This window comes from Dreissena polymorpha, chromosome 13 (genome assembly GCF_020536995.1).
Source record: "Dreissena polymorpha isolate Duluth1 chromosome 13, UMN_Dpol_1.0, whole genome shotgun sequence".
NCBI classification, from domain to species: Eukaryota; Metazoa; Mollusca; class Bivalvia; order Myida; family Dreissenidae; genus Dreissena; species Dreissena polymorpha.
Window position 1 is genome coordinate 34,161,379 of NC_068367.1, and position 14,847 is coordinate 34,176,225.

Below are 14,847 nucleotides of genomic sequence, written 5' to 3' on the forward strand. Positions count from 1 at the left end.
GTGCATTGCTACTGATTGTTAATCACAATTACCCCCCATGTTTCAAAATCAATCTGTTTTTCGACCATGTGACCAAGTTTCAGACCCGGCATGACCCATATTCGAGCTTGACCTAGATATTATCTACCGGTAGATACAACTTCTGACCAAGTTTCGTAAAGATCGGATGAAAACTATTTGAATTAGAGAGCGGACAAAACGCTCAATGTTTAAAACGCACTAAGTAACCCGTGACCTAGTTTTTAACCAGGCATGACCCATATTCAAACTTGACCTAGATATTGTCTAGATACAACTTCTGACCAAGTTTCGTAAAGATCGGATGAAAACTATTTGAATTAGAGAGCAGACAAGCTTGTTCCGCCTGCCCGCATTCGCCATTCTAATAACCAGTTTTTTCCTTCGGAAAACCTGGTTCACAATTCCCAATGGAAGGTTTCCAAAAAAAAATTGTTTTTAGATCTCAATATTATGTTCATCTTCAATCCATGTAAGTTCAACCTTACATGTAGTAAATATAAGACCGAAAACACGTGTATTCTCACTTTTGAAGCAATTTTTAGTAAAACAACAACACTTATTGCTCAATTTCAGTCAAAACACCGCAAATTTTGCCAATCCAAAGGGACCCAGCCCCATTCCCAAAATGGTGACAAAACACACTGATACAGGCTGAAAATTATTATATGAACTAATATTTATTTATTCCATTTCTGTTAAGCTAATGATCACCTAAGCTAACAAAAACGTGAAATTACAACACTTTAATAGGTCACTGCAACAATTTAGCGCTCAGACATGCATACTTTAAACTTACTTAAGAATTATTGAATTAACTTGTTCAATATACCTGAAACTATTACTGATAAGATCAAAGATCAAATTAAAGCCAAGGTCAAACAATCAGGGCATGGTATTGACAAGGATTTCCCACAACAGATCATGGACATGTTAATCATGATGAAAAGGAATTGCAGAGTCCCCTTTTCAATCCACAGAATAAAAACTTTTACTCACATCTGTCATCATTTTAAATTGTTCAAAAGGAGGATTTTGGAAGAATAGCACCTTGCTTTAGACATACTGGATTAAGACGCACTAAACAGATTTTCCCTTATAAGACAGGTGCACTTTGACAAATTATGCATTTGAAACTGAAAATTTATCTATCATAAAATTATTCCTCTGCTTTCCAGTAATAAAATTAAAATACATATGGCTGAAAACATTTGAATAGATCAAAAGTTTTAGAATAAGTTCAAGCTGAAACGTTTTAATGAAGCAATATTATGGCATTACAGTTTGCAAGACTTGCTTCGATTGAATGTTGATTGTGTGAAATTTGTAAAACACAGGGCCGTCGTCGGACTTTTGAAAGTGGTCAGGCTCTAAGTGCCAGATGCGAAATTTTATAAATCAGACCATCCGTAACACCGCATGTGCAGTGCTCCAGCTAGGCCTAAATCGAAGGGCGCCGCGCCCTGCCCTCCCGAACCTCCGCCCTGCCCCCCCCCGAACCCCCGCCCTGCCCCCCCCCCCCTAAAAAAAAAAAAAAAAAAAAAATTTATTTTTTTTTCATATGATAATTCATAAATCTCTTATTTCATTGTAATTATTTTAATCCTCAATGTAGACATTGTATTTGAATGGTTTAATAATAATGGGAATGATACAATTATTTATAACATATAAATTAACATGCAATAGGAAGCATTCCAGAAACACCCGCGCGCTCGAACGTGCTCTTTTCACAAAATTCTGCGCGTTGAAAGTGCCCATTTGACAATATACTGCGCGTCGAAAGTGCCCTTTTGACAAAAAAGCCCCCCTGCCCTTTTCAAATCCTAGCTATAGCACTGCATGTGTATTCGTCATTCTATAAAAAATGTTATAAAGACCGTTGGGAATTAATTAAAATCGACGAACCATATCATATCCGAAAACGACTGTCCCAAAACAGGTAGAAATACGTCGTTTGCGAATGAAATAAAATATGTCATTATGTGTATTGTTTGTCTGCAGAAAATGAAAGCCAGTAATAAGTAACCTAGCAAATACGCAATTAATATATAATTCGGTTGACATATTGTTTGAAGTATGTTATTGCAGTGCTTTACTTTGCTAATAGATAATTTATAATTGGCAAACATTAGCAACGTTTGTAGAAAAGTACGGCTTTTGGAAAGTAGCGAAGATGTTTTGTCAGTTACTGCTAATGTCAGTGCCAGCCGTTTACCATCAAAATACCTCCTTAAACTAACTAATCGGTTTTACATTTATCTAAAAATGGACCCTGGACGGCTCAAATCCGGATTTAATTATTTCATGTGCCATCTTTACCGAAGACGTGCGACAAACACGCCGATTTTCTATGCCGTCTCAAATGGTCAATTATTACACCTATGTTGTAATCAATTAGCACATGCAGCATCCAAATTTGTCTCTTTGCCACACGGTCAGTTATACCAGTTCTTTGGTGATTTTTAGCAACTCTGATGCAAAGCGTGTAAATTTACATTGTAGACAGTACATATGCCATCATAACTTTCGCGCGTCTTTGAACGGAGAAAACATGGAATAAAACAGGGTTGGGTACAATGTATTCAGCATTGAAAATACATTCTGACATATTGTGGAAGTATTTCTCAAAATATTGTGGATATGGATGTTATAATTATATATTGGATATTATTAAAACTGACGCGGGTGAGTCCATTCTGTTTTAGTGGGTTTAATACATGTCGTTTCTGCAAACTGCAGATAACAAATGCTCAGATAAATAATGGAACGTTGATACATGCGTCATCGAACCAGCAGTGTTTTAATTGGTCATTACTAGATTTCTCAATGGGCAAAACTCCGCCTACTAGGCGGACTTGTGCTTCAATGATTAGATTAGAAATGGGCGATTACGGTTAGCGTCTACCAAAAAGATACTCCGCCCCAAGCCAATTATCGATTACTCTTAACACCTTTTGATCTCTTTGACACAAGTCGGTACATCCCCCCGGGTCAAATTTGACGCATGACGTAATATTCTCACGAGTCAAACTAAGGTATTTTGTAATTTTCAAGCGTCAAAACCCGTGAGCTCGGGTCAATGCAGGGGTTTTTCTCTGATTTTGGGGAAAGGGCCTGGCCTTTTTTGAGGGGAAAAAAATCTCGCAAAATGCCGGATTTTGGGGGAAAAAATCGAGCGAAACGCCGGATTTTGGGGAAAATAAGGAAAGTCTTAAATAATCAAATCAACATATTTTGCTGTTTTTAAAATAAAATTAAGGCAACAGATAATTTAATTATGCAATATGTTATATTTTCTACACTGGATCAGGTTAACGTAAGTATTTAAAGTTAAAAAAAAAAAAAAATTTTTTTTTTTTTTTTTTTAGGGGAAAAAGAAGAAGTCTGGGGGAAAATTTACCTGCTGAGGGGAAAAAAAAATCTGAGGGGAATGGGCCGATTTTCGGCGGGTCCCAAAGAAGGAAAAAAAGCCCTGCAATGGAAAGCCCTGATATCCCATGAACATTTATTGGCTCAAATAAATCCTTCGGCTTTGTTCAAGTATTTTTGTGTATGTTTAGTCTTGGATTTGCAACAGAAAATAATGAATACCCCAGATTGGACCAACGTCGGCATCACGTTGGCATGATGTTGGCGTTGGCATGCTAACGTTGGGCCAACGTTGGCAAAATATCAGTTGGCCAACTTAGGTTGGCACCTTCTGCGGTAATAGCTTCCAATGTTGGGATTCATTATTTGCAACTACTTATAAAATAATATTAATGCTCATTAGAAATGGGCAGATTTGGTTTATAAAAAGATAGGTATGCCACAAATGGGTTTCCGTAGTTTAATATTTTGTGGAGAGGGACACCATGATATAGCCCTTTTTACGTTTTTTTTTTAATTTGAAGAGATATTGTCAAAGGAATTTGATACAAGATGATCTATCTCATACCTTCAATTGATCTTCAGGCAGAAATCAACATCTGCACAAGCATTACCGTCCTAGTTATGGTACAATATTGCATTTCTTAGGTTCAGCTACAAGTAAGGGTTTCTTGGACTATGCATTGCCTTCAATATGTCAACGAAGGGCATATAGCATTTATCGTGTATTTTCATTATTGCAACATAGCGATGGTTATTATTTTACTCACTCTGATGTCTTTCCTTGTTTCTTGGAAATAAATTCGTCTGCATCTTCCGGAATAAACATCCGGGAAAAATGGAGTGTACGGTGGCTCGTTTGAACCATCGGAAAACAACGAAGTTAGAAAACGGATAGAAATACCGGGATTTTATCACTTTTGCAACAGCATCAGTGTTGTATCGAAAATTGGCTTTTTTGTAAATAAGGAAGCATGATAAAATATGTCTGATCCAGAGGAGATTAAGCAATTCATCTCCTAGCTCAGCCTTCTTTTCTCTTTTTTTTTTGGTCAAAAAGTGGTCATGCTATAGCCTGACAGGCCGACAGCCCTGAAACAAGCTGCCTCGTACCAAATAGGAAAGGTTTAAAGGAACCTGTTTGGATTGGGAAAATTTGCGGCGTTTTGACTAAAATTGGGAAATTAGTGTTGTTGTTGTTTTGCTAACAACTGCTTCAAAATTGATGATACAAGTGTGTCCAGTATTATATTTACTAAGGTTGATCTTATATGGTTGGGCAGTGTTTTTTTTTTTGGATGAAATATTCGGCGTTATTCAGCCCCATTCCCCCATCTCTAGAGTATATATTTACCCGAATATTAGAAAAATTCCCCTCTCGGATGTGTTATTCAATTTTAATCAATACCTCATTTAAATACGTCTTTCGTTAGGAATTTATTTGCTACAATTTTCCTAAACTGCCGTTTCAATTTAATCAAAGACGTATTCTATAGGTCTTTGCTTTAATGGTAGTTGAAACACAGAATTCTTTTTAAATCATGCATTTTAGATGTTCTTAAAAATGGTTTAATCACAACTAGGGACAGAATGAGGACGATTTGGGTAGAAATATATTGCCTGTACAAACTTCAACATTGAAAAGGCATACAAACTTGATCGGTGTATTATATGCTATAGTATTATCAAAGGCCAATTGTTGAAAGAGCATTTACACACAATAGCATACGAGATTGCTACGTTACAATGTGTATATTGGATAAAAAAAATGTTGTTTTGCCGTATATATTTTGGAATAATTTTTTTCTCTCTATGTATGGTGAATTATAGTGTTAAAACTTGATTTTGTACTGTTACTTACTAAGCATTTAAGTTTCCCCTTTTTCCCCTTTCTAAGCGCAAATTTTCCCCCCTCAGGGGACCCGACCCCCTTCCCCCAAAACTGAAAAAAAACACTGATGGGAGATGAACAAAATATTGAGATCTAAAGAAAAAAATTTTTTTGGAAACCTTCGATTGGAAATTTTTAGCTCCCATTTGGGAAAAATATTATTATACTTTTTTTTCCATTGGAAATGGGTCCGGTTACCGGAACCGATTTTGAATGAAAAAAAACACTGACAGGCTTTGATATTTTTTAATAATGTCTTTAATTACTTTAGGAACCAAACTGTAATACTATAGTTTTAAATACTTAAAATTGCAAGAAAAAAAATAAGAAAAATGTTCCAGCCCTGGGAATCAAACATGGGGTTCTATAAGCAAAAGTCAACTCTTTACATCCAAATCCTGAAGGCTTTTGAATGATCTGTAACTTAGTTAAAACTCTATGTTAGTAATACACTTTTTGCTAAATTATCAATTCTACAATTTCATTTGATGAACATATCTTTTAAGAATTTTTTTAGTCAATAGTGTTATTTTGTGTTATTTGGTTCTTTGAATATAATGCATACATTATTTTTTAATATATGACTTTTTTTTTTAAAATTGATATTTTGCCAAACTATGAACAAGTACATGTACCTTTAAGTTGTACCAAAAATCTATTTTTTCTTGGTATTTTCTTAACCACATCACTAGTTAAGGTACTGTAAAAGGATTCAAATATGAATGTTAACTTTATGTTGAACAAAAAGAACATTAAGAACATTGATAGTGTTCAAGAACAAAAAACGTGTATAGAGTGTATAGAACATATCAATGTTTAAAGATGATGCCCATAGCAAATAGGTCAATTCATCTAAGACGGCTTTACATATTTTACCATGTAAGTGTACAATCTTCAACAAAGAGACTCCTTAAACTTCAGCCAGAAAGTCAAACAGGCTACTTGAAACTGTTCAAAGATATTGCCTTAATGATGAGCAGCAAATGTCAATTACAGATAAGAGAGAAAGATGGGGCCAGATCTCAACCTGTCCAAAGTCACTTACAACTTTAGAAATATTAAGATATGGAAACACTGCAGAATCAATATTTAACCACAACAAATATTTTCAAAAGACCATTTAAGCAGTTGAGCTGAATATATCTTCAAATTAAAACCTGCTTTTGGGTTTAATAAAAAAAATAGTATTGATTTATTGTTAATAAACATTGGGGAAATATGACACATTCTGCTAAAATCACCGGAATTGTACGAAAATTGTTAATTTGCTGGTCCCACTGGAAGCAGTTTCACACTTAATAATAACTAATTTTCAAGCTTAAGCAATGATGAAAGGAGAAAAATAATCTGAAACTCTGAAAAATCATGATGTTGATGGTCTTTTTTTACATCAAAAAGTGATAAACATTTTAAGTGTGACATTGACCTTACAGGAATTTTAATAGACGCAGAATCCTGCGTTTTGACGCGAGCAAATTAAATATGACTCGTTTTTGATGCATCCCTTTTTTCTGCCGTGCGTCATTATGACGCATAGAAAATTTGACCCGTGCGTCAGTCAGTTAACATCTCGAGTTCCATGGTAATAAATCCTGCTGTGGTCCTAATTGAAATTAATGTTTCAGTATTTGAACCTCGGTCTATAATCGAAGGAATACCCTGGGCGTTGTTTATCTTATCTCATCTCTTCCAATACACATGCCACCGTCTAAATAGTGCGTGCGCACTTACTGGGTAATTAGCAGCAGTGATAACGTGATAATTGACAATCCGATAATTGCAGACTTTGCAGATGGCGCGGTTAAAGGAAGTTGGCAAAAATAATTAAAGAAAAAACAAAATTGATCAAAGTTCCATGAATAACGTAAATACAATATTAAGTTCAGCGAGTTTTGTCAGGTTGTTTATCCACCGATAATTACCAGTAACACCCATCTGATATAAACTGGATTCACAGTTCATTTATTATACTAACAAGTCATAATACTACACATAAAAATTGAGAAAACACATTTCCTCGATAAGATATAAATTATCTGAGTAGAATTAAATTGCTACGTCATGACCTTCGACATTGTAAATGCCGGCCGTATTGTAAATTAACAGTCAACCCGCGTTCAATTCAAAGCTGGCGATTCAACAACAACAGATTCAAATTACAAGTAATGGTGATTCAATAATGGAGAAAGCATTAACTGGATTTAACAAACATTTGATTAGGTTTGCAAAACCAGATAACAACAAGAAAAATTTGGATTATTGAAGTAAAACTACTACAGGCAAGGCATTCTTAAATGTACATATTTCGGACATGTTTAGTATTCGGATAAACAGTAATAGATATACAAGGTGTTCCATGCATTTAGATTGTGTTTTGTTACAAAGGCCAGGGCCCTCAATCTATCAAATCTGCCGCCGAATTTCGGCGGCAGTCCCCCACCTGAAAAGTATACTTTTTTCCCCTTTTGGGGGGAAAAATTCCCCCTAAAAAATAAAAAATTTTTTTTTTTTTTTTTTTTTTTTTTTTTAATAGAAAGATGCAGGGATTTCAATAGACGCAGAATCCTGCGTTTTGACGCGAGCAAATTAAAAATTTTTGACGCAACCCTTTTTTCTGCTGTGCGTCATTTTGACGCGTCGAAAATTTGACCCGTGCGTCTGTCTGTTAACATATCGAGTTCCATGGTAATAAATCCCGCTGTGCTCCTAATTGAAATTAATGTTTCAGTATTTGAAACTCGGTCTATAATCGAGGGAATACCCCGGGCGTTGTTTATCTTATCTCATCTCTTCCAATACACATGTCACCGTCTAAATAGTGCGCGCCCACTAACTGGGTAATTAGCAGCAGTGGTTACGTGATAATTGATTGACCATCCGAAAATTGCAGGTTTTTTGCAGACTTTTCAGACAGCACAGTTAAAGAAAGTCGGCAAAATTCATTAAAGTAAAAACCATATTGATCAAAGGTCTATTAATTACGTAGATCCAATAGTAGATCTAAGTCCAGCGAGTTTTGTCAGTTGTTAATCCACCGATAATTACGAGTAACACCCATCTTATATAAACTGGAATCACAGTTCATTTTTTATACTAACAAGTAATAATACTTCACATAAACATTGAGCAAACACATTTTCTCGGTAAGATATCCGAGTAGAATTAAATTGCTGCGTCATGACCTTCGACATTGTAAATGGCGGACTTAACAGTCAACCCGCGTTCAATTCAAAGCTGGCGATTCAAATTGCAAGTAATGGCGATTCAATAATGGAGAAAGCATTAACTGGATTTAACAAACATTTGATAATGTTTGTTAAACCCGATAACAACAAGAAAAATTTGGATTATTAAAGTAAAACTACTACAGGTAAGGCATTCCAAAGTGTACATATTTCGGACATGTATAGTATTCGGATAAACAGTAATAGATATACTAGATGTTCCATGCATTTAAATTGGGTTTTGTTAGAAAAGCTATCATAGGGATGATGATTATATAATGACGATAAATATGTGATGAAAAGGTGCTACCGGTGCATATCTTTAATTATTTAAATGTGTTAAAAGACTTAAATGTGTTATAACTATAAGTAACAAAGACAGGCCAAATTTGCTCTTTCATCAAACTATCAAGTTTTATACATCATCAGAAAGGTGTCCAGTCATTACACCCCCTGGACGTTAGGTGTGGTCGCCATTTTAATGAGGTCAAATCTGATACCAAAAATTTCACAGATGTTGAAAAAAACATAATTTTTGTGTGTTTGCAATAAAATGCAACATTATTTTCATAAAATTTAATCTTTTCCGGTTATATTGAGCTACACCTTAATGTAATACAAGGTGGCGCTTTTTGCCTCCAGTGAAACAAAGATGGTTAGGGTATGACATCAAATTTTCAGGCTACTTTGGAATATGCTGACATTGTTACTATAAGGAAGTATATTTAATGTACCAATTCATTAAAATATGTTGTGTTATGTATCATGGTATTGTTATTTAATAAAGCAGTATAACTTTTTAAGATATTGTGTTACTCTTAGAGCATATTTTTATCTAAATAATTGAATAATACAGACAAAAACACAATTAACGCGTTCAAAATTGACCCCACCATTTTTCAATTTGACTCCTCAAAATTTCAGTCCAGGGGTCATTGACTCCTGGTTTTTAAAATCTATTGAAATCCCTGAAAGATGTGTCTCATGATTATTATATCTCAATTCTATTTCAATTTAATCTTTTCAAACATACTAAATTATGAAAAATGCAATGAATATAGTGCAAACATGTACAAATGAAATAATGAGAGATTAAGGAAAAAATTCCCCCAAAAAGGGAAACACCGCGAAAATTTCCCCTCCTAAGGGCTGCGGACCCCTTCCCCCAAAGTAGTGTGAGGGCCCTGAAGGCTATCATAGGGATGATGATATTATAATGATGATAAATATGTGATGAAAAGGTGCTACCGGTACATATCTTAAATTACTTAAATGTGTTTAAAGACTTAAATGTGTTATGATGAAGTAGATTTTAATGAGCATTTATTGTTTTTACAAATAAACATAGTATAAGGATAAAAATAATAAAAGTTGTGAAAGGAACATGTTTTTGTTTTTTTAAACTTAGTTGCTATTGTTCGCACAAATTATTTATATTTTGTCATTATCTTTGTGTACCAATTCATTAAAATATGTTGTGTTATGTATCATGGTATTGTATTTAATAATTAAAGCAGTATAACTTTTTAAGATATTGTGTTACTCTGAGAACATCTTCTTGTGGTATCTAAAAAATTGAATAATACAGACAAAAACACAATTAACGCGCTTCAAAATTTACCCCAGCATTTTTCAAGTTGACTCCTCAAAAATTCAGTCCAGGGGTCATTGACTCCTGGTTTCTAAAATCTATTGAAATCCCTGCGTTAGACTAATGTCAGAGCTCCAGATAAGGGTCGTATTTATATAATTACGAATTATTTTCAAGTCCGTTACGTATTTATTTTAAAATCTTGTCGTACCATTAAGAATTACAAAATCAAGTTACGAATATTATTTTTACATCGGTTCGTATCGATTTTTATTGAGTTCTTTTCGCGTATTAAAGATCTTTGCTTATATAGAATGGTTATCGGGTTTGTTTTACAAAGCGCATTTTTTCCAATAAAAGCGGCGTATACAGTCTATCTGTCAAAACACAATGGCGGCGCCCAGAGAGCGTCCTAAAAAACTGCAAAGCGTCCAAAAACACACTTTTAACATATTGTGCGCAAAGTGAGCCGAAGTTAAATGTTTAGAAAGACATTATAGAAAAGATCTTAAACGATGTTGTATGTTCAGTTGCCGACACAGTCGGAAAAGCTAAACAAAAACGCAACACGACGGGTCCAAACTTAAACACACAAAAAAACATTGAACGAGTGGAAGGGACAAGTCCCGTGGCTAATCGTTGAAAAGATTGAAGGGAAGACCCGTTTTAATTGTGAAATATGTAAAAAAATTCATCTAAGGCATGCAATCTAAGCACAGTTTGGGCATATGAAGGTATTTGAAAAATAAAATTGTATAATACTGAAAAGACACTGTTGAACTCGTATAAATAATGTTGCTAGTTTGGTATTTTGATTTTTTTGCATGAAAATAACCATTATTATTTATTTTTAGGTCATTTAAAAAAAATAAGAATTATTTTCCAAAACTTAGTAGTAACGTTAAGAATAAAATTTCAGAGTTAAGAATTCTTTTTGAAAATCTGGAAGTAATTTAAGAATTTCACAAAACCTTATCTGGAGCTCTGAATGTACCTGGTTGTTGAGCAGAACAAAGTTTGGAACTTGTCACCTCTAGGTTTTTAAAGATTTGACCAGGTGAACTAGATTGGGACAAAAGTAACCAAGAATTAAAACCTGTCCTAGACATTTTGTCCTGATAAACATTATGACCAAGATTCATCAATATTGGATGAAAAATGTTGCCTATAGAGTGGTAACAAGCTAAAGTTTGAAGGCACACACTGCATGCCTCAAGAAGCTGGACGCAGAACACATGTCATGTTGCTGGACATTATTTAAGACAGACAGTTACCTAAGTGAGGCAGGGCAACAGATAAAGATCGTTTTATCGTTTTTACGATTTGTATTTGACAGAAAACGAATTGAAATGAAAAATCGATCGTACAATAAATGATTATGAAATTGGAAAACTAATTGCAATTGATTCTTTGTAGTTTTATTTTACCAATTCCCTCCGTACTGTGTTTGATTTGAATTATTATATTGTAACCTTTAGTGCAGTTAATATTTAGTGAAACGTTTATATGAACGATGTCTACATAAAAAATTTATCCTGTCAAAAAAGTACGCAAAAATGTTGGCATCTAGTTCTAAACACGGACATGCTAAGAAAATTTCATTAGTGGCGTGCAGGCCTAATATGTTTCAATTTGTAACGCGAAACGAACCGTCTGGTAAAGACGTTGTAAAGAGTGTTTTATCGGAATTAATATCACAGGTTGCGATAGAAAAGGAACAATTCAGTGCAAAACAACGCGGCAATTCAGTGTCTGAGAAACAATAAACCACGTGGAAAAAGGAATTCCCCTGGCTTGTCTTACATTGAGAAGGCTTGCAAATGCACCTTAAGTGTAACCGACAATCAAAAAGCTCATCTCATCCAGAAATAAAAGTTAGTTTTTAATCAAATGTAAACAATTTTTAGACAAATTGACTTGAGGGAAAAACTAATTGTTTCAAAAAGCTTGCAGTGAAAACTTATTGACATGAAATCGTATCTGTTGCCCTGGTGAGGTGCGATACAAAACAGCTGAAAAATATTGTTTTAATGCAAACTGAATTTCTGAATATTTATTTGAACATCATACACTGCTGGACCAAATTATTATCCAAAACAAGCAATGGAAGTATCTGAAAGTGACTTCATAGTTTTCGCAAAATGACAATAAAGAAAAAATATGCCCATGTGACAAATATACATGGAACGTTTCGTAACTATTTATAAAAATAAATGTAAAAGCTAACAATACAAATGCAATGAAAATTTCATTTAAGATGAGGTACAATGAACTGAAAGTAACACACGTTCAACATGCAAGTACGACGTGGTCTGAGGACGAATTAGTACCTCATGTGAATCAAAATGAATATGGCAGATATATTACCTATTAAATTGTAAAATCCTTTTGAAATAATGGCATCGGATAGGTAGGAACAGGATACCGTTTGTTGAGCTTTTAAAATAATTGAACTTGATTATTAACACACTTCATAATCAACACACGGCAATTCGATATCGCGAATGTTAACTATTTCTGTTGATGCTAAGTAACAATCATTCAGCCAATCACATTGCCAGTAATATAAAGACCGACCAATCACAAGTCGCCGTCCTTAATATTGAATCCACCGCCAACCTGCTCTGACCGGAGAGAATAACAAATAGCGAAAAAAAAATTTCGGTTACAGAACACTAAACGTCATACAGTTTTCAATTCTAACGTTAAAGCGAAATTATGGGCATCTTACAGTTTATAGGGGTCTATAGCAACCTTTGTTTATATTTGGTGTTTTCACTTCACATCTGTCGACGGAAAGAAAAAATAATGCATTTGAATATCAACCGTACTTTCGTTTGACAACTGATCATGCATGTACAATGTGAGCCTAAATTTAGGTTTAGTGCAGATTCGTTTATACGACACAAAGACACACTTTTGTTTTACGAATCATTTCGGCTTACAGGACTGGGTGAGTCACGTAAAATATCGAATATAAAATATATTTTTAATAAACAACTGGTAGCAAGATGAGTTGCGGATAATTGGTCAGTTACCACATTTTGACTTACACTTTTGACCTGTTAATTCTTTTCATCTTAATTCAACAGTGAAAAATTCCCATAATATCACTTTAACAGAGTTTACTAAAATCCAAAAGGGTCCAGGTTGTGTGACGGACGGCGCACTCACGCACGGATGGAGTTTCACCTACCATTTACATATTCATACGCCTTTCGACGAGGGATATAAAATCGATGAAGTAATTTTGCTATAGTATTAGTACCCAGCGGTCTACAGCCCGAGTGATAAACAAACACATAAAGTAAGTTAGCTTTAGCCCTGAATACAACCTTTAGTCAGCTGAAAATGTTTGCACGAATTTGCCCGCAAAAATAACATTTCACACTGTTTGTTTTTATCTTTATCCATGATCAAACGAACCACTCGAATGTGTATAACTACTGCCTATAAGTTTTTTTAAACACGTAGAATTATTCTCCCCTTAATTATCTAAATAATCTTAACACAAAATGAAAATAATCGAGACTCTAAAAGAGAAGCGTTCGTTCGCAAGTACGTCATGTAAATACTTGGCGTTTGGGCAGAGAAACGGAAAAATTGCGATGAAATGCATATACATTTCTGGCGTAGCAAGAGACAAGTTTTAGCCAAGGCACTATATGGGTGCGGGAGAATGCCTCTGTAAAAGAATTGTGCTCGCCTTGAGCTTCAGTAACAATAAATACGTTAAATACCTAATAAAGTATATGTATATCATTTCTTTATAATAACTACCAATTAATTGTACTGCCTTCTTTTCGTTAAAATGTATGTAAGAGTTATGTGCTATTTACTAGTTTTAAACTAATCATTGTTACCCCCCCCTCCCCACACACACACACAAAGAATCGGAATATGATTCATAATGCGTTCTTATAGGGAATCGCGACAAAAGACGCCACGGGAACAAGCAAAATATACCAAAAAGTACACAGGAGTATAGTCGGTTGCCTTTAAGCATATTTTCCGTAACCGTGGTACATTATTTTAAACCTAAGGATACATGGGATACTTTTAAGCAGAGACGTAGCTGTTATACGGTAAGTAGTACCTAAGCCAAAAACGACCGATTGAGCTTTACTGACGGCGTTGAAAAGACTTTGAAGTCAACTCCGAGATTCCTCTTCATTCTAAAACTTCGGTTGAATTGTCGTCCCAAACTACATGTAGTAGTGAACAAAAGCTACATTTGCGTAAACTAGAACTGAAGGGCAATAATTAATATGCAACACGTTTCTGAGAACATATGGGACTTCTATATTCAGTATCGCAAATGTAGTAGAAGGCACGCTTTGCTTTGCATACGGAACATGGTAAAATTTAAACAACCGACGAAGATGGTATAATGCTTTTTTTAAACGTTTCCTTCAGTTGCAGTAAATAATTTCATTATGCAGCAACTGGCATTTACCTGACAATCGATTGTCTGACAACGAATATTTTGCTGTTGGTACGAAAATTCAAGTCGCGGCAGCTGCCTCGTCGTACCTGAGCATCGTTACAAATGTGTATCTCGCTCCGATGTATAACTATCAGTTGGTGGTACATTTGACGACCCTGTTCTAGTTTTAAAACCATTGCACATACCATGCCGTCTGCTTTTCAAACTTGACGGTTCCCGGTTTTCTGATTTATATTGCACACATAGTTCACCCTCTTTACGTGTTCGCCCGGGTCCATTTTCCCTGTTGTATATTGCGTATAAT